A 19295-nucleotide genomic window follows, 5' to 3' on the forward strand; every position below is an offset into this window, starting at 1 on the left:
ATGTTGGGAGAGTAAAGAAGAGAATACCAGAAAGAGAGGGAAAGGGGGAGAGGAGGGGAAGGAAGAGGGAGGGGAGTGGGAGAGGGAGCGAGAGGGAGAGGGAGAGAAAGGGAGAGGGAGAGATCTGTAAAAAAAAAAAAAAAAAAAAAGTCAAGTCCAGCAGACAAAGAATGTCTTTCTTCAGAAGAGCAAATGGTATGAGGGAGGCCTGTAAGCCTCAACCTGAGGAGTCAAAGCTTGCCTAGGAATGGAATGGAATCTAACGTGCTCCCAATGGTATAATTTAGGCCCATAATTTCGATTTTGTAAACTCTAAATACATACATATATGAATGCATGCATACATACATCCGTACATACGAATCTTATCCATGAGGTGGATACTTCCTGTGTCCCTCCAAATTCATTTGAACTCTAAGCTTATCTATGCTGGTTTTAAAGTAATGTTCAACAAACTATTCAGTTGCTGTTTTCTTTGATTCCACTTGTTTTGTGGGGTGTGGCTCAGAGGGACAGTGCTTCCCTACTGTCCCTGAGTCAGAGAAAGTAAGCAAGAGAAGTAAGGAGAGAAGGAGGACTGAAGGAGGGAGGGAAAGGAAGACATAAAGACACTCCTCGTTGTTACTACAATAGCACATAAAACTTGGTGAGTCATTCAAGATTGTCATCTACTAACAGAAAAAGATAGCACAGAATCCTGTGAAAGAAATGTAATGGACGTTTTCAAATACATCCTCAAATTATGTGAAACCACTGCCATTTAGCTTTGTTTGCTGTTGTTATCTACTGTCATGGGGGAAAAGAACGCCGGCTTATGTTTTGATCCTCCTCCTCTCCTCAGCAGCTGTAGTCCTACAGTGCTTAGGCTCTCACCTGGCAGCTCCCGCTCACTACTTCCCTGCTCCCTCCCGTTAGTCCCTGGGCTACCTATTCTTCTGGTCACATTCAAGCCTGTGCTCTCCTGTCAGTTCCCACAGACTTTCACATGACTCCATGGAAGTCGACTCTCCCTGCTGTGTTACCATTGGCCCTGCAATGCTAAGGCTTTTCCTGGACATCACTCCAGCTCATTTGCATGTTAAGGAAGTGTTGCGGAGATCCCAGGCTGATGTAGAGCTTGCTGCATTGCCAAGGATTGCCTCATGATCCTTCTACTTCCAACTCTTGATAGCTGACTGCTAGGATTACAGATGTGCCCCCTATACACTGTTTGACAGTTCATTTTAAAACACAAACCTGTGTAAAACTCCCCAGAGACTAAGTTCCCTAAGGAAATTCCAACCCTTGTACAAAGCAGCTGGTGCATTTTACTGCTTCCAACCAGTGTTTTGCTAGGCTTTAATAGCTACTTAAAGTCTGGACTTTTATACTTTTTCAACCTGGAGTAATAGTGTTACAGAATAAACATGATTCATCTTCATGGAAGTGTTAGTTTATTTAAATGTTTAAGATCTTCAAAAGTATGACATGGGGTAAATATGCTCATAATACTTTATACTGGACACATAGATATCTGATATCTGTAGGGGCTAAATCTAAGGCAGATACAGGCTTCGAAGGGACAGAACCTTCTATGATTTGAAGAACCAACCATCATAAAAAGTACAGAATCAGAAATTTGTAAGTAGATAAAAAATAAATATTGTTTGTGAAGAGAAAAAATCACAATAAACTTTACATTTAATAATCCAACAAACATACAACACCCAGGAAAATGGCATGATTGTTTTAGTATTATCTGTGAAGCACACACCTAAGTTTTTCTCCATAATTATTTTCTCTATGCTTTCTTTCTATTAAAATAATTTTTATTTTTTGAAATTTTCATATATGTAAATAATACATGTGATCATATTTGTCCTTCTTACCTTCTAGACATACCCCTACCTCCTACCACCAATCTCCAGATTTGTATCAAAGTCCAGTTTGTGTAACCCACACAGTCCTGAGTGGGAGGCCATCCACTAAGCTATCAGATGTTGCATCTTTAAAGACAAAGAAAGTTGGCATTTCTTCCACCAGAATCCATCAACTGTCAATAGCTCTTCCAATCAAGGGGGCTCCCGAGCCACCCCCTTTCTGTGTCAGCGTGTGGACTGGTTTGATTAGTGAGTAAGTCTTGTGCAGGCAGCCACAGTGGCTCTGAGTCCTTGAGTGCAGCATCTTGGTCATCTCCAGTTGTGAGTGCCTGTGTTCGTCATCATCCACTATACAAAGGAATGTCTCTGATGAAGTCTGAGAGTGGCAGGGACCTGTGCACACAAATACAAGGACTTAGGGGCAGTGTGAAACTCTATCCATTTAGTAACTAATTTTATGTCAGCTCGACACAAGCTATAGTTATCTGAAAATATGGAATATCAATTGAGAAAATGCCTCTGTAAGATATAGTTATAGGCCATTGATTAGTGATCAATGAGGGAGGGCCCTAGCCCATTGTAGGTGGTGCCATCCTGGGCTGATGGTTGTAGGTTCTGTAAAAAAGCAGACTGCGCAAGCTATGATGAGCAAGCCAGTAAGCAGCATTCCTTTTAACGTCTGCATCAGTTCCTGCTTAGAGGTTCCTGTTCTGCTTGTGTTTCTGTCCTCACATTGTTTTATGATGAACAGTGTGAGCCAAATAATCATTTTTCTCCCCAAATTTCATTGGTCATAGTGTTTCATCAAAGCAATAGTAACCCTACCTAAGACAGCATTATAATAACCGTAGGTTTACTCCTGGGCCTATGAATTCCCTACATAGATTCTTGGCTAGATTTATAATACCAAGCGTATTTCTTCCTGTAAATGGGCCTTAAATGCAATCCTAAAGCAGTTGGTTACATTCATAATATTAATGCCACTATTGTACCCATGAGAATATCTTGCCACACTTATACTTTCCAGGTTTCCCAACTACTTTAGACTCTTGATCACCCTACCCCAACAGCCTGTGTAAAATCTTCTGTTACTGTGAAAGCTGGCCTACTGGGAAGAAGCTCTGTGTTGGTACCACTTGGATTTCTCCAAGCCCTGTAATCCAAGTGTGGTGTATATTCAGCAATAGATCCTTACTATCAAGTTCTGATGGGAAACCAAGAGCAGTGGTGACTGCTTATATTTTTTATGGATTTCCAGTACAACTTGGATCAACAGCTCATGCAGAGAAGTCTCCATCTGGCACTGGGGAAAGCATTATCCCTTGTGCAGTGTAATTCCAATTAAACTTGTTGTTATGAATGCATGCATGCACAATCACATGCACGCATCTCTCTCTCTCTCTCTCTCTCTCTCTCTCTCTCTCTCTCTCTCTCTCAGAAGAGTAAGATTTCATAAAGCTTTCTCAAGGGTCCTTCACATCAGCTCCCCTCCCTGACTCCTCTTCTGCTCTTCCTTCCTGTTCTTTTCTCTATTTAAACTACTCTTCCTGTTGTTTCTTTTTCCTTCATATCATGTGTTCTATATTCTGCTTTTTCCTTCAGATAATATAAATCTGTGTCCTCCTTCTGTGCTTTGTTGTTATCTCTTAACATGGTTTCAGTTGGTAATACTTTATAAAGATAAGGTTGAGCAATAGATCAGTATTTCTTACATTTATTATCACAGATGTCCTCACTGTTTGTAGTATCCCTACAATGCTTGTTTAGCAAATAAAGAATTCTTACCAATACTACTCCTGTGAGATTTTATAGTAAAATAAGTGCGCTAAATGTTTATTAGTATATTTGCAATATCTTTGACTGTGAAAGGGCTGATGACTGGAAGCACTCTTCCAGAAAATATTTTGGCTCTGTGCATCCTAAACTTGTTTTTCTTCCATGGTATTTCATGATGAACTTCATTAGGCATTTTGTAGTACTTTGTAATTTCTGGCCTGCTAATCTTTGACACTGTTACTCCAGAATGTATTAGTGGTGAATGACTGGGTGACTATTAATGAAAGTGTCAGCATCCCATATGAATCTACTTCATATGTTCTAGCAAAACTGATCCTAGTCTGACCTTCTCTTCAGTTACTTCCCAAGTTGCTTCCCAAGTTACCCAAGTCATTCTACCACCGCCACCCACTGCGAGAAACGTGACAAAAGTAACTTGGGATTTAAAAGACACTGACCTTAATGGATTGTAATTAAAATATTTAAGTACAAATTTATCAAAAATATATGGCCACTTGAGCTTATTGCTAGGACCTGTTCTGGAGCCTCCTGAAAGGCTCTGCTGAGGAGTCTCCTTTCCTTAGCTTCATGGTCCACCCATCTGCACTCACGTTTTCTGTGAGAGAAACATGCTTTGCTAGTGACTGGTTATGATTATATGTTCCGATTGTGTAGTCTTCAATACTTAGCATCATTCTAAGAATGTTTCGTTCTTGATCTCCTTCATCTACACTGTGGATGTTCCTGATCTGAAATTTGTCATCAGAGAAGAGTTTTCAATTTAGAGTTTTCAGATTTTGAAATATTTCATTGATTTTTATCAAGTCAGCATCTCTAGTGTAAGAAACTACAAAATCCGACCAACAGATTGAGTGATGATTTGGATTTCAGGACTTCATTCAGATGATGCTTTGTATCACCTGCTCCTGTCCCACACTGCTCCTGTCATGTCGCCCAAGGAAAAGATGCGATAAATCTCCCCATCTGGGGTGCTTAAAGTTCTGCAATACTTAGAGCAGAGGGTGTATAAAGAGCACAGTGTTTTCCCAGATAAGGTTGTGTTCCACCACCACAGTCAAGACGCAGAGATGGGGAACATGGAAAGGACAGAACCCTGTCCGTGCCAAAATACATAATACAGAGAGTGAGAAATACAAAATATATAACATAGATAGTGGGAAATACAAACTAATATACTGGGTAAACTTAAAAACCTCAATGTGAACTACAGCTTTATATCAACAGTTACCATTCACTCAAACCCCAAGCCATTTTGCAGTGCAACATCTGTAGCACCCTGCTCTGGACCCTTGGTTTTGCTGATATGATGGATATACTGCATGTGGCTCCCCGAGGGGTTCTTTTCACTCAACCCTTAGTGTCCAGTCCAAAGACTGTCTATTCTAATTAGTCCTCTTCAAAATACTAGAGCAAAATAACTATGTTCCTCCTTCTGTAACACTCCCATTTTATTATTTATGAGATATACTATAGTTAAATATTTGCCTATTCCTGAGTAGATTTTTTTTTAGATAAAGGCTCATGGAATCTAGCCTCAAACTCTCCTTATAACAGAGAATGACTATGAGCTTCTGATCCCCCTGCCTCTACCTTCGGAGTTGGGTTCCTGGCATGCGCTGATCCACCCGCTTCCTGTGTCCTGGAGCTGGGACTCAGTGCTTCATGAATGCTAGGCCGGCACTGTAGAGCAAGACTGCATCTCTAGCATGATGTTTTTCTCTGACATTCGGAGTTTTATTCTTGTTTGCAATCGTAGAACCATCCCCACCACCAACACCAATGATATGCTATGGTTTATTGTCTGACTGGTGATGGCCAGGGGCAGCTGATTTGTACGATAAGTTAATTTCTATGCGGTAATACCATGGCAGTTGGCAGTTTCAGGCTCCTGAACACAAAGCTAGGGAAAAAGTGTACTAGTGGATGAACTAGAGTTTTACATAAAATAGCATGCACATAGGAGAAGCAATAAAATGGAGCAAAATCATGAGGAGGTGGTAATATGTAATTCACTCACCTCGCCTTTCAAGGTGATTGAACAAATAGAAGTCTGTTTATTTTCAGGCTTAGCAGCAGCTGTGAAGCTGTCTAAGTGGCTTTTCTGAACCTGTATCAGCTTGTATCATCAGAATACTCTTTGTGGCCCATGGAAATAGGAGCAGAGAAAGCATAACTATTATACGTGGGGTGGGAAATGTCATGCCTGTGGTGAAGTGAGGTCACACACTGGCCCTTCAGTCCGAGCTTGTGCGATCCTCAGATCACTCACTGCACTCTACAGAGGTGACCGTCCCTTCCGGTCACACGGAACTCAACTGTGCTGTCCAGAGGCACAAAGCGCAGAGTAGGACACGGAAGTCTGTCCATTCCCTGAGGTCCCTCCAGGTGTGACTCTTTTGCTCACATTCAGGAACAGCTACGGCTTCCCGCTCTTAGGATCTGCAGCTGATTGCTCCTCCATGACGTAATGAGGAGCTGAGGTCTGAAGTCATATCCCTCAGTGTTTCGTCTGATACAGTTGCACACAGTCCGGCACTATAACTCAACTCCAGGCTGGGGATGCGTGCACCTAGCGACCCTGTGGGAAAGAACTGGAACCAGACAAGGTCTATGTAGAGTTTGGAAGTACTGTAAGATTCACTCACTGGTAACACCCTTAACACAAAATAGGACATTCTTGGAAGAGTTCAAGGCAAAGTTTCTTTTATTCTAAATGTGCACACAAGCTATTATTTGCTCTACCATATAATGAGTACTAATTGGCATCAAATACTGAAAAACATTTATAAATTTCTTCTGTTAAAGCTATGTTTTGAGCATTTTTAAAAAATTAAATCTAAGGTTTTCTTTTCTCATTTTTTTCTGTCTTCAATAGCAAATGAGAGATTGAGTAGCCATTCCTACACCAGGGTTAAATAATTCGTGCCTATAATGACATGCTCAATGCTTTTTGTTCAAAGATTTATTTATTTATTTATTTATTTATTTATTTATTTATTTATTTATTGTACATGAATACGCTGTAGCTATCTTTGGACACACCAGAGGAAGGCATCAGAGCCCATTACAGATGGTTGTGAGCCACCGTGTGGTTGCTAGGAATTAAACTGAGGACCTCTGGAAGAGCAGTCAGTCAGTGCTCTTAACCACTGAGCCACCTCTCCAGCTGTGTTCAATTCTTAACATATTGAATGGAGTGGATAAACAATTCCTATAACCATTAGAGCACATTTACATATATGCCCTTAATTGTGTGTGTGCGTGTGTGTGTGTGTGTGTGTGTGCGCGCGTGCGTGCCTGTCTGTCTGTCTGTCTGTCTGTCAGTTAAGGTCAGGGAAAAAGAAAATAAAAACATCAGAATGTTGGCCTGTCACAATGGCACATGCCAGCACTCCGAAGCACAGGCAGGTGAAGCTCTGAGTTAGAGGCCGGCCTGGTCACTTAGTAAATTCCAGAACAGCTAGGACAGGCAGGAACACTCCACCATCTCTCTCTCTCTCTCTCTTTCTCTCCCCCACCCCCCTTAAGATTAAGAGCGTATATACAAATTGCTTTAACAGGTTAAAGATAGTTGCAGGAATTATAAATCCACACTTCATGTGACTTAAGTCTTTCTGTTGTGAGCCTGTGCATTTAATGGCCAAACCATCTCTCCTGGCCTCATGAGTATCTAAGTTCTACAAATTGCTTGGATTTCTGAGGCCCACTAAGGACCTCATTTTAGGACATTATAGGAAAAAGTATGTTGATTAGATCAGAGCCACCCCAATAATACTGTCACCATGTTGGTTAGGTCAGAGTCACCAAATAATACTGTTAACATCCTACCATCTCATTTATAAACTTGGCCCATGATGGATCTCAAATACAGTTATTTTTAAATATAAATTACTAAAAGACTTGCCTCCTCACCTCTATCTGTGTACCGTGGTACATGAATGTCCCCTACCCCACAAAATAAACAAAGTCGAGGCCTCACGGTTTAGGAAGTAGATGTTCGTAGAAGAGCAGCGCGGGCAGGCACACATGAAGCTGAATGCAGCTCGTGTTTCCTGCGGGCAAGTGATGACATCATTCCCGTTTCTGAGAAGCAGCGGCTCCCCACACAGCACATCTGGGTGGATCAAAAGAGCCTAAGTCTGCACACACGTCTTCTAAAGGAAGAGGAAGCTCTGACCACACACAAAGGCCAGGCTGGAGTGCGTGTTTCTTCTCAGAGCAGATGAGCTCTGAGAGGCACAGTTTCATTGACTTGAATGGCTGGTGCAGATGAATTTATAAATCTCAGAAGAGGCTTCTGATTCCTCTGAGTCCTGAAATATTTGAAAATAGGGCAATTAGGTTTACATGCGTTCAAATATATTTTAGTGGGCCAAAACTAAAAGAAAGATTTTAGGCCAAAGATATTTTTAAGTATGAGAACTGCACCAAAGTTAATACTTTAAATGTTGCTCATCCCATGATACAAATGTGATCATTCTACGTGATCTCTCTGAACAACTACCTCACTGACCGGCTCACACTCTCCTTACCGGACCCTGTCACAGCTCTGTGACATGATCAAGGGTTCACACAGGCTCCACTTTTTATTCTATTGGACTCTTCAACCTAGAGTCTAAAAGTGCTTCTCTTTTAAAATTTAGCTCTTTTTTTGAATGATTTAGTTATTCTTATTTTATGTGCATCAGTGTTTTGCTTGTATGTGTATCTGTGTGAGGCTGTTGGATTCCATGAACCTGGAGTTCCAGATAGTTGAGCTGCCATGTGGGTACTGGGAACTGAACCCAGATCCTCTAAAAGAGCAGTCAGTACCTTTAACCACGAAGCCATCACTCCAGCCCCTACTTCCTAGTTCTTAAGCAAAGTAATGTCTCTAAGAGTGCGGTGAGCTGTATTGTAACTTCTGTGTGAGCAAAGTGTCAGACATTGCTTGACCTTGGATGCTCCAAGTGACTTATCCTTGTCATTTAATTAGTGGACCTTTCTCAGAAAGAGGCAGCAGCGTGTTTTAGTGAATTAAATTTGTGGTAGAAGTGTAAATATTTCTAGAGGAAACAGCCAGCAGTTCTTTCTTTGGGTGTGAGTAGGGTGAGTTGTTGAGAGACCTCACTTTGTGCTTCAGAATTCTTTACTTGGGCTTCATAAGAACATATTCTACACGTGTTTTGGCCAAAACTATAATCACTTAGAATTTGAAGATGGGAAAAATTGGCAAGCATCGCTTTTCAAAATTCTGTTACATTTGTTTCTCTTCATTTATTCTATGTGTGTGCACATACGGCAGAGCGTAAATCTGTTTTGCATTTATTATAAATGTTGTATTTTGTTTCCTAAGGAAGAAAAATCAACTTTAAATCGTGTTCTCATTAGAAACCTGTGCCTTAGCCTAAGGGTGGTTTCAGAGACCAGACAGAATGAAAACAGAGGGTGGGACCCAGGAGATGTCCACCATTCCCATTGCCCAGGGTGAGCCCGGTGCTCCTGACAGGGGAGACTGAGGCTTCTAAAGACCTGAGTGACTGGAAGCCCTTCCTCTTTCAAGTTTATAGCTGCTTTACTGCAATGATAAGGAAAAACAATTAAATGTACCTATTGTCATATTTTAAAGGAAAAAAATGTTCTTTACAGTTCTGGTATTTCCCCCCTTACTCCAACTTCTCTTCACCATTCTCTGTCCTTCTTTATTACACAGACGAATGTTCCCCTAGTCCTAGCCCTCCTAGTCACTCACAGTTTTTCTCTCTCTTTGGAATACTGTTCCATTTGGGCTGTTTGCCTTTGTGAACGCCTTTTTGTGAATTAGAATATTGGAATGGTGTGTGCTCGCCTAGCAACCCCCATCTGTGCAGCTATTACATCTGAGTGTGGGCTTTCTCTGTTTCCTCACCAGCCTCATCACTAGTTTTCCTCTGTAATAACTTAGTTCCCTGTTCACAAAGGTATTTTCTGTTTAGACTTGGTAAATCAGGATGAGGGGAGGAGCTGTGCTCACAAAAAACGGTCTCACACTTGATAAACCCGTTTTATTAGTTTGGAATTGTGTTCTCTTGGCTGTACCAGCAATTAACTGATTTAGTCATTTAGACTCAAATGCTTTCATTTCTGGGAAATGAGCCACAGTCGCCTTCAGATGCTGAGAATTCTCCCAGGTGTCGGAACTCACCTTCATTCCATTCCCCGCAGCCATGCTTCATGGCTAACAACTCTGTGTTTCTTCTTTACAATGTTTCTCACATGTGATGTTTCTTCTGTTCCTTCTCTTACCACACACTTAAAAGATTTGGGATATTGGCCTGCATAGCTTGATGACCCCTGCAGTTTTCTTCTATCAGAACCACCATCCTCTGCCTTCTTGGCTTCGTTCTTGTGGTGACCAGGTTCTTGTTTATTCCCAAATAAAATCTCATTTCCCCTCAAGTACCTTCAGAGCTTCTCAGCTTTCCCAGAACTGTTGGACACTCTGTTCTAGCCAAGCTGAAGTGTGTGTTATTAGGCTCCTTTGCAGAGCTTACACTTGTCTCTATGCACTCATTTGTATTATTTCTTTTAATAAATTAAAATTAATAATTCCTCAAATATCTTTTAAACAAATCTTATACTCACTTTGAGGTTGGTTTCCAAGAGTTCTTGGCCCCTTTGTACATCACTTTCTGTTCACACAGTCTTGTGGCAGGAACCGTTGCCTTGAGTCAGTGTTGATGTAGCTTTTCTCTCAGAAGAGACTTTATGGATGTATCAAGGAGCATGCTGAGTGTCTTAGCTAGGGTTACTATTGCTCTGATGAGACACCATTACAAAGAGCGAATTGCAGGGGGAAGGATTAATTTAGCTTACACTTCCACACTACAGTCATTCCCTAAAGGAAGTCAGGGCAGGAACATAAGTAGGGGTGGATCTGAACGCAGAAGCTGACACAGAGGCCATGGAGAAATGCTGCTCATTGGCTTGCTCAGCCTGCTTTCTTATAGATCCCAGGACCATCAGCACAAGGACAGCACCACCTACCATGAACCCACCCTCCAACCCTACATCAATCAAAGATTAAGAAAGTGTGCTAGATCTTATGGAGGCAACTTTTCTCAGTTGCAGTTCCCTCCTTTCAGCTAACTCTAGCTGCTGTCCAGTTGACATCAAACTAGCCACCATAACCAGGAAATGATGAAAAACCAGAAGCAATCAGCTCCAGCATGATATGGCATCTGGGTAAATCATATTCATAAAAAACTCTCTCTCTCTCTCTCTCTCTCTCTCTCTCTCTCTGTCTCTGTCTTTGTTTCTCTCTGTCTCTGTCTCTTTCTTTCTTTGTCTATGTCTATTTCTCTCTGTTTCTATCTCCATGTGTTTTTCTCTCTCCTCTCTCACTTTCTTTCCCGTGTGTGTGTGTGTGTGTGTGTGTGTGTGTATGTGTGTGTGTGTGTAAGTCTTTAGAAGACAATGAGTCATGACAGCTGTGCCTTGCCTCCACAATATCACTAACAAACTGTTGACATACTGAAAACATTAAGATGTATTTACTCCTAAAAAATGTGAAGTTTTTCCGAATGTTCTAGTCCTGGAAGTTTTCCTGCTCACCCACACTGTAGATTCTACAGACAAGTCCTGACCAAGTACTCACTCACTCCAAGTTCTATGCGAAGATGCAGCCATGGTCAAAGAAAAAAATGTCTTGTCTTGGCTCCCGGATCTCTCTCTTGGCCTTCCTTTCTAAATGCATTTCCTTTTAGGCTGATTACTCACTAGAGAAGGGGAAGCTCTCTCCTCTCTGGGCTGGTGGATGGAACTTTGAACTGATCACTAACTCCAGAAGGGTAAAGCTCTTGACTTTCTGGCTGGGTAGATAAAAATCTGGCCATTCTTTTCTTTGCATCATTAATAAAAAGAAACACAATCTCAACCTCAAAAGACCATGTTGAGGAATTTTAGGCACTGAAAATATATTCTTACTCAGTCCACCTTTAATAGACAGACTGTGAGTAAAGTATGAATCTGGAAATGCTTCATTAGTCATCTCTTCATTCACTGGTTGCTTCAGTCTTTGTTTTAGTGTTTTGAAAGTCCTTCTATGTACTCTCTAGCAGACCCTGTACCTGCCGTTCTGCAGTGGTTCTTGGTTATTAGTCCCAATGATAGGGGGAGATGACAAGGAGCTAAAGGTAGAACAAAATAACAGAGCTTTGATGTGATCCTTGACTGCAAGATGGTTGCAGGTCCTTGGCATGTTCAGGACACAATGTAAGGACTTCTGCCATGCCACTTCTTCTCTTCTGGAATTTTTGATTTGGTGTCATTCCATAGGAGCTGCGAAACAAAACAAACCAGAAACAAACACATGCTTTACACAGTATGCATGGATATGACGGGTGAGGAGCAGTATTTGGTGATGAAGGCTAGACTTCCATCTGTGGCATACTTTTTTCATTAAGAGTCTCCTTGTTTATTGTTAGCTGATTGGCTATCAAACCAGACAGGCACAAAATTTGTTCTATGCAAGGCAAAATTTGTTCCATGTAAACAAAAATAGCTGCCTCTCTGTAATTGTATGTTAAAATTAGAATAAAAAATAAATCCTCCCAGGATAGCATGATGGATTTCCAAATTAAAATGTGTTCATGGCTTTGTGTGTCTCTGTGTAAAAGCTTCTGCTTTCATTTGAGGTGATAGCAGACAAAAGAACCAGCCAGAATAATTATTCTTTTCCTTGTGCAGTTGTTGGGAAAAAAAAAAAGCATCAAATTGTAGACATATCCCCAGCAGTGTGAACTGTTCTTAAGCACATGTAAACATGTAGTTTGGATGTGAAATGATTCTCAAGATGTTTGGCAGTGTGTGGTCTTCCTGTGACTTACTTCATTTGCAAATTTGAATTTTTGGTTCCCTCTACAGAGAGTGTTGTTCCTCAAGTCTGAGGAAATCAACAAAGAATTCAAATGCAAATTAGGATTTAAAAATTGCACCTAACACTAACAGATTAACAGCAGAGCTGAAGGCTCTAGAACAGAAAGAAGCAAATACACTCAAGAGGAGTAGAGAGCAGGAAATAATCAAATTCAGGGCTGAAATCAACCAAGTAGAAACAAAAAGAAGTATACAAAGAATCAACCAAACCAGGAGTTGATTCTTTGAAAAAACCAACAAGATAAATGAACCCTTACTCAGGCTAACCAGAGGGCACAGAGACAGTATCCAAATCAACAAAAATCACAAATGAAAAGGGAGACATAACAACAGAAACTGAGGAAATCCAAAAAATCATCAGATCCTAATACAAAAGTCTATATTCAATAAAAGTGGAAAATCTAGATGAAATGGACAGTTTTCTAGACAGATACCAGGTACCAAAGTTAAATCAGTATCAGATAAATGATCTAAACAATTCCATAACCCCTAAAGAAATAGAAGTAGTCATTAATAGGACTAGATGGGTTCAATGCAGAGTTCTGTCAGACATTCAAAGAAGACCTAATACCAATACTCTTCAAGCTATTCCACAAAATAGGAACATATGGAACACTACCCAATTTGTTTTATGAAGCCACGATTACTCTGATACTTAAACCACACAAAGACCTAACAAAGAAAGAGAACTTTAGACCAATTTCCCTTATGAATATCAGTGCAAAAATGCTCAATAAAATTCTTGCCAACCAAATTCAAGAACACATCAAAACAATCATCCACCATGATCAAGTAGGCTTCATCCCAGTGATGCAGAGATGGTTCAGTATAAGGAAATCCATCAATGTAATCCACTACATAAGCAAACTCAAAGAAAAAAGCACAGGGTCATTTTATTAGATGCTGAGAAAGCGTTTGACAAAAATCCAACACTTTAATATAAAAGTCTTGGAAAGATCAGGAATTCAAGGCCCATACCTAAACATAGTAAAAGCAATATACAGCAAACCAGTAGCTAACATTAAACTAAATGGAGAGAAACTTAAAGCAATCCCATTGAAATCAGGAAGTAGACACGGCTGTCCACTCTCTCTCTCTACCCGTTCAATAGAGTACTCGAAGTCCTCGCCAGAGCAATTAGACAACATAAGGAGGTGAAAGGGATTCAAATTGGAAAGGAAGAAGTCAAAGTATCACTAATTGCAGATGATATGATAGTGTACTTATGTGACCCCCTAAAATTCCACCAGAGAACTCCTAAACCTCATAAACAACTTCAGCAAAGTGGCTGGATATAATATTAACTCAAACAAATCAGTAGCCTTACTATACTCAAAGGATAAAGAGGGTGAGAACAAAATTAGGGAAATGACACTCTTCATAGTAGTCACAAATAATATAAAATACATTGGAATGACTCTAACCAAGCAAGTGTAACATCTGTATGACAAGAACTTCAAGTCTCTGAGGAAAGGAATGGAAGAAGATCTCAGAAGATGTAAAGATCTCCCATGCTCACTGGATTGGCAAGGTTAATATAGTAAAAATGGCCATCTTGCCTAAAGCACTTTACAGATTCAATGCAATCCCCATTAAAATTCCAACTCAATTCTTCATAGAGTTAGAAAGAGCAATTTCCAAATTTATCTTGGAAAAAAAAAAACCCAGTACAGCAAAAACTATTCTCAACAATAAAAGAACTTGTGGCAGAATCACCATCCCTACCCTCAAGCTCTACTACAGAGCAATAGTGATAAAAACTGCATGGTATTGGTACAGTAACAGGCAGGTAGATCAATGGAATAGAATTGAAAACCTAGAAACGAACCCTCACACCTATGGCCACCTGATCTTTGACAAAGGAGCTAAAACACCATCCAGTGGAAAAAAGACATTTTCAACAAATGATGCTAGGTCAACTGGTAGTCAACATGTAGAAGGATGCAAATTGATCCATTCTTATATTCCTGTACAAAGCTCAAGTCCAAGTAGATCAAGGACCTCCACATAAAACCAGACACATTGAATGTAATAGAAGAGAAAGTGGGGAAGAACATGGAGCACATGGGCACAGGGGAAATTTTCCTGAATATAACACCAATAGCTTATGCTCTAATATCAAGAATTGACAAATGGGACCTCACAAAATTGCAAAGCTTCTGTAAGGCAAAGGACACTGTCAATAGGACAAAAACGGTAACCAACAGATTGGGAAAAGATCTTTACCAATCCTACATCTGGCAGAGGGCTAATATCCAATATATATAAAGAACTCAAGAAGTTAGACTCCAGAGAACCAAATAACCCTATTAAAAAATGGGGTACAGAGCTAAACAAAGAATTCTTGACTGAGGAATACCATATGGCTGAGAAACACCTAAAAAATGTTCAACATCCTTAATCATCAGGGAAACGCAAATAAAACAACCCTGAGATTCCACCTCAAACCAGTCAGAATGGCCAGGATCAAAAACTCAGGGGACAACAAATGCTGGACAGGATGTGGAGAAAAAGGAACACTCCTCCATTGCTGGTGGGATTGCAAGCTGGTAAAATCACTCTTGAAACCAGTTTGGCAGTTTCACAGAAAATTGGATATAGCACTATCTGAGGACCCAGCTATACCACTCCTGGACATATATCCAAAACATGCTCCAACATGTCATAAAGACATGTGCTCCACTATGTTCATAGCAGCCTTATTTATAATAGCCAGAAGCTGGAACGAATCCAGATGTCCCTCAACAAAGGAATGGATACAGAAAATGTGGTACATTTACACATGGAGTACTACTCAGCCATTAAAAACAATAAATTCATAAAATTCTTAGGCAAATAGAAAATATCATCCTGAGTGAGGTAACCCAATCACAAAAGAACACGCATGGTATGCATTCACTGATAAGTGAATATTAGCCCAGAAGCTCTGAATACCCAAGATACAACTCACAGACCACATGAAGCTAAAGAAAGAAGACCAAAGTGTGAATACTTTGATCCTTATTGGAAAGTGGGTCAAACTACCAATGGCTCACAACCAATCAATAGAATGAGCATAGGGCCCCCCAATGGAGCAGCTCGAGAAGGGACTCAAGGAGCTGAAGAGGTTTGCAGCCCTGCAGGAGGAACATCAATATGTACCAACCAGTACCCCCAGAGCTACCATGGACTAAGCCACCAACCAAAGAGTACACATGGAAGGACCCATGGCTCTAGCTACATATGTAGCAAAAGATGACCATTTCAGACATCAATGAGAGGAGAGCCCATTGGTCCTGTGAAGGCTTGATTCCCCAGAATTAGGAAATGCAAATCAGGAAATTGGGGGGTGGCATGTGAGCAGTGGAGGGGGATGGGATAGGAGTAACATGGAAAGGGGATACCATTTGAAATGTAAATAAAGTAAATATTTAATTTAAAAAATAAGAAAATTGCACCTAAAAACTCTAAAATTCTCTTCCCTTCAGTCAAACTGATTTGTTAGTGAGAATACAACTGTAAGCATTACTTGGTCAAAGGTACAGACTATGTGTAACACACTTGTGGAAAAGAGGAGGAAAAGTAGGAGCCAAAACCAAAGAACAACCATACTGAGATGGTTCATAGTTTTCCCTGACTCGCATTTACCATTGTGTTCTTTGAGGAGGGGGTAGGAAGAAAGGAGAAGGAGGAGGAGGAGGAAGCAGCAGAGGAGGAGAGGAGGTGGAGGAGGAGGAGGAAGAGCAGGAGGAGGAGAAAAGAAGAAGAAGGAGGAGTAGGAGGAGGAGGGGAAGGGGAAGGAGAAGGAGAAGAAGAAGAAGAAGAAGAAGAAGAAGAAGAAGAAGAAGAAGAAGAAGAAGAAGAAGAAGAAGAAGAAGAAGAAGAAGAAGAAGAAGAAGAGGAGGAGGAGGAGGAGGAGGAGGAGGAGGAGGAGGAGGAGGAGGAGGAGGAGGAAGAAGAAGGAGGAGGAGGAAGAGGAAGAAGAAGGAGGAGAAGGCGGAGGAGGAGCAGGACAAGAAGAAGTAGGAGGAGGAGAAGGAAGAGGAGGAGGAGGAGAAGAAGGAGAAGAAGAAGAGGAGAAGGAGGAGAAGGAGAAGGAGAAGGAGGAGAAGGAGAAGGAGGAGGAGGAGAAGGAGAAGGAGAAGGAGAAGGAGAAGAAGAAGAAGAAGAAGAAGAAGAAGAAGAAGAAGAAGAAGAAGAAGAAGAAGAAGAAGAAGAAGAAGAAGAAGAAGAAGAAGAAGAAGAAGAAGAAGAAGAAAGAAAGAAGAAGAAGAAGGGAAGAAAGGAAGGAAAGAAGGAAGAAGGGAGGAAGAGGAAGGAAGGAGAGGAAGAGGAGGAGGAGGAAGAGGAAGGAGAAAAGACAAAAGAACCATGCTGAATTGAGAATGTTTCTAGTTTGCCCTGCCCAGTATCTATCACTGTGTCCTGGGCCTGCTAGGGAGAGGAGTGCAATGTCTGGACAAGTAGCAAGGATGCTGCTTCAGAAAGTGAACGTTTGGGCCAGCACCAAGCATCTCTTCACCTTCTGACCTGTTCAGTTCTGCTGGCCAGCTGTCCTGCAGATCTCTAGCAGGCTTTCAGCTCTTATGTACCTAGAGATGGCTGAGTCTCTCAGACATTTCTCTCTGCTCTCTGATGTGGCCAGCCAGCCTGTGGACTGTGTTCCTGGAGAACTAGAGATGGAGCTGGAAATGTGCTAGCAGCACATGGGAGGCTGGCATTTGGGTAGTCCCTGAGAGATGTGCAAACGAAAGACAAGGCTCATTTGATGCAGAATTCTGCATGTTTGATTTGGATTCCTACGTGCGAAAGGCATCTTTTTCTCTTCTAATGAGGGTAAATTTATAAATCTTTCTTACTACATTTGCTCTAAATCAAATAAAAGGGAAAATGCAATCATTTTTCACATAAATGCATTAAAAATTTAATCTTAAATATATTATGAAAGAGTCACACAATTTCCCTTACAAAGCAGTCTACCGCAGCACATTTATGCCAGTTCAGAAAGTTTCTTTATATTTGTGAAGCAAAACTAAATTACAGAGTTCATGTGAATGTGAATGCCAGAAATCCAACCCAACCTGGCATGGCTCATGCCCTAATGCTTAGGTAGGTTTGTCGTGAATGCCTGGTCTCAGTTATTGCTAAACTTGGAAATTTAAGAGGGCACTGAATTGTGACTTATCTAAGTATGGGCAAGGTCATGAGTTCATCCATTTCAGTTCTATCAGGTGCTTGACTCAGGGTGGCAGCCTGGCAGCTGACCACTTCAAGATGTGGGGTGTTAAGCTTCCAATTCCTTCTCATTTCCAGAGTTCCCAACATAAATCCTCATTAGAAATTTTCATGTTAGGCCACTATGAAGCCATCGACGTACCACTATGGCTAAGGGTAACTGATAACATCGACTGTTTGGATCATAAGCCCATCTCTAGAGCAAGAATAATTATGCAATAGTGAGGTTGATTGTGGTCAGTTAACAGAAGTGTGATAGGAAATTATGAAATTCCATTACCAGAAAAAGAATAATTGGGCAGTCAAATAGTATCTGTCTATATTTCACACCATCATGAGTACTGAGGAAAATAGCAGTAAATCTTTTGGCATCTGTCCTTCTAAAGACTGTGAAGTTTGACCTGATATAGACAGCCATTCTTAGCTAAAGCAATTTGAGCTACCCTTCCTTATACTTAACAATTTGATAACTATCTCAAAAATGATATGACTATTAGGGCAGTTCTTTTGTGTTATTGACTACATAGTCACAGATATAGTTGGTTGAATATTTATGCCATTAATTTCCCCAGTGTCTTATTTTACATTGCTAGAACATAATTCCTGTGTCTGGATAATTGACAATATCAAAAGATTTTAGTTGGCCCACAAGTCTGGTGGCATCATAACAACTTTATCCTGACAAGTGCCCCTGGCTATATCATACCATAGAGCAGCAAAAACAGAAGCACATATAGATTTGTGTAGAAGGAACCAAAGCACAAGATGGCTGTAACAGCCCACTCTTTTGAGAACTATCCCAGTTACAGGATATTTGATCCTCCCTTTCAAAGCATCAAATGCTGATGAGATAAGGGTATAGATAACCATTCTTAGCTAAAATAATTTGAACTACCTCTTCTTATATTTAACAATTTGATAAATATGTCAAAAATGACATGACTATTAAGACAGCTCTTTTGTGTTATACCTTATTAACTTTTCCAAGGTCACACCTCTTGAAGGTCCCACAGCGCTTAGTATCAGCTTCCAGCATGTGAACCATTAGGGGTAAAGCATATTCAAATGCCAGCACATTCTTTTCTATGTAAGGAAATTGGATGTTACATCAGTAATTCCCTATCTCTATAGGAGTCTGATAATTTGGAAACCACTTTATGACTGGTTGTAACTAAGATTACCAGTAAAAGAATCAAGCAAATGGTGTTGGTTAGAAAAAAGAATGTGTCAAGACACATGTTCCTTGTCTCACTTGCTTACCACTCAGATTTATTATGATTATTTAAATATGTGAATACGTATTTAAATGTATATTTAAATATGTAAATATGTATTTAGATATGTAGGTATGTATTTAGATATAGACAGTGACTTACCCTTTATGACACAGAGCAATTCCTCATCCATTTGTCTAGATATTCCTTTTTGATTGTCCTTTTGATATAGAAAGGACAGCCCCTTTCTAACCACCCCAGACCTCTGATTCTTTCTCTGCATATAATCATAATTTGAGCAGCCAAATATTAAAAT

General features: G+C 40.5%; 1 protein-coding gene and 1 long non-coding RNA gene across 2 annotated transcripts in view; one reads left to right on the forward strand and one right to left on the reverse strand.

Annotated features, from left to right (window-relative positions):
* Positions 1–19295, forward strand: part of Adgrv1 (adhesion G protein-coupled receptor V1) — a 535393-nt gene that overhangs the window by 381660 nt on the left and 134438 nt on the right. The window lies entirely within an intron of this gene.
* Positions 1434–7720, reverse strand: LOC127666961 (uncharacterized). The gene is made up of 3 exons (XR_007973750.1): positions 7569–7720; positions 5674–6247; positions 1434–2252 (listed from the first exon to the last, which is right to left on the reverse strand). It is a non-coding gene; the product is annotated as an uncharacterized LOC127666961 (long non-coding RNA).

Source organism: Apodemus sylvaticus, chromosome 16 (assembly GCF_947179515.1).
Source record: "Apodemus sylvaticus chromosome 16, mApoSyl1.1, whole genome shotgun sequence".
NCBI classification, from domain to species: domain Eukaryota; kingdom Metazoa; phylum Chordata; class Mammalia; order Rodentia; family Muridae; genus Apodemus; species Apodemus sylvaticus.